The sequence below is a fragment of the Panthera pardus genome, unplaced genomic scaffold (assembly GCF_024362965.1).
Source record: "Panthera pardus isolate Hobbes unplaced genomic scaffold, ASM2436296v1 HiC_scaffold_15, whole genome shotgun sequence".
In the NCBI taxonomy this organism is placed as follows: Eukaryota; Metazoa; Chordata; class Mammalia; order Carnivora; family Felidae; genus Panthera; species Panthera pardus.
The window spans coordinates 72007676-72009274 of record NW_026526710.1 but is presented as its reverse complement, the minus strand read 5'-3'; the positions used below and the strand labels follow the sequence as shown (position 1 = coordinate 72009274).

Genomic DNA, 1599 nt, shown 5'->3' with positions numbered 1-1599 from the left:
CCGCTGCAGGTGGTGACACGGTCATGTCCTATAGACCATCCTGCCTATATAGCGTGGAGAAGAGCTTGGAAAGAGGGAAGAGAAGGTTCTAGAAGACCAATCAGAAAGCTATTGCAGTAGCTGAGGGAAAATGGAAACTTGGCCTCGTGTGGCGACAAGGTGGCCAGGTTGGAGGTTGAATGAGGAGATTGTCAGTTCAGTTTTTTGTTGTTGCTGCTGCCCCTGGTGTATGTGTGTGTGTGTGGGGGGGGTGTGCACCATTCCTGCAATGTGGGGTCATGCGCAGAGTGAACATAGCAACCCGTATTCCCTCTCCCTGCTCCCCAAATCCATTGAGTATATTGTCTTCAGCTCCAGGACCTATCAGATCTTAAACTGCTAAGAACAGATACTACTTTGGCTCGAACTTAGCCAAAAGGCTGAGAAATGATTTTTGGTTTTAGTTCAGTGTTGGTCAAATGCGTTTGACTGAAGACAATTCCAAGTACTGGTTTGGGGCTCAGGGGAAGGATCCGGGCGCTGAGCTCGGGCAACAGAAGGTAATTGAAGCCATGGGCATACAGGAGGTTGCCCAGGGGGAGGGGGCCCAGGGTAGCGGGAGGACACCGAGGTCAGAGCCTTGAGAAACGCCAGCATTTGGTGGCCAGCGTTGGAGGAACCAGGGGAGTGACAGAAGGAAACCGGGGAAGTGTGGGGGCTCGGAAACTGAGGAAAGAGGGTTTCAAAAGAGAAAGAATCGGCAACAACAATCGCCATTATTGGGGCACCTGGGGGGGGCTCAGTTTGGTTAAGCGTCTAAATCTCGATTTCCACTCCGCTCTTAATCTTGCAGTTCATGAGTTCAAGCCCCACGTCGGGCTCTGTGCTGACGGTGCACAGGCTGCTTGGGATTCCCTGTCTCCCTCTCTCTCTGCCCCTCCCTCACTCGCGTTCTCTCTCTCCCTCAAAAATAAATACACCTTAAAATATTGCTGTCATTTTTTAAACTGGAAAACTAGCCAGGGATGAAAAGCACAAGACCGCATTCTTGCTTCCTACAGGGGGCCGGGATGCAGGTGTTTCGCAGATGCTGCCTGGAAAGTAATCGGTGGCGGCCCAGCCCCCACCGGCCCCTTCTCTCGTTCCACATCTAGGAAGAAAGTGAAATAACACAGCGTCCTAACCATGGTACCCGATGATCTGAGACTCATTTAGTATAAACTTTTCAGTCCTTTCTACCCTAAGGCTCCAACTTCCCTTCCTCCATCACACACTCTGTTCCATAAGCCCTCTGCTTTTGCCCACCTCGGCTCGCCCTTGAACTTGTCCTGAGCTCTCCCACGCCTATGCCTTCCCCCAAGCTCTTCCCTCCACCTGGAGTGTCTTCCCCCGTAGAAAATGCTTTAAGGTGAAGGAAAATTAAGGTGCAGTATACCCGCATTTCTGGGATGTAGCTAGAGCAGGGCTTAGAACGATGTTGAGCAGCAAATTGCCCGCATTGAGAAAGCCTGAAATCTACAACCTAAGCTTCCACCTTAAGACACTAAAAAAGAAGGTCGGACGAAACCTGAGGTGAGCAGAAGGGAGAAAGTAACAGACATCAGAGGGGAAGTCAATGAA

At 50.9% G+C, this 1599-nt stretch overlaps 1 non-coding gene across 1 annotated transcript; it reads right to left on the bottom strand.

Annotated features, from left to right (window-relative positions):
- Positions 1-247: 247 nt before the first annotated feature.
- On the bottom strand, positions 248-431 carry LOC128777161 (U2 spliceosomal RNA). Its single transcript, XR_008422357.1, has one exon. It is a non-coding gene; the product is annotated as a U2 spliceosomal RNA (small nuclear RNA).
- Positions 432-1599: the final 1168 nt, after the last annotated feature.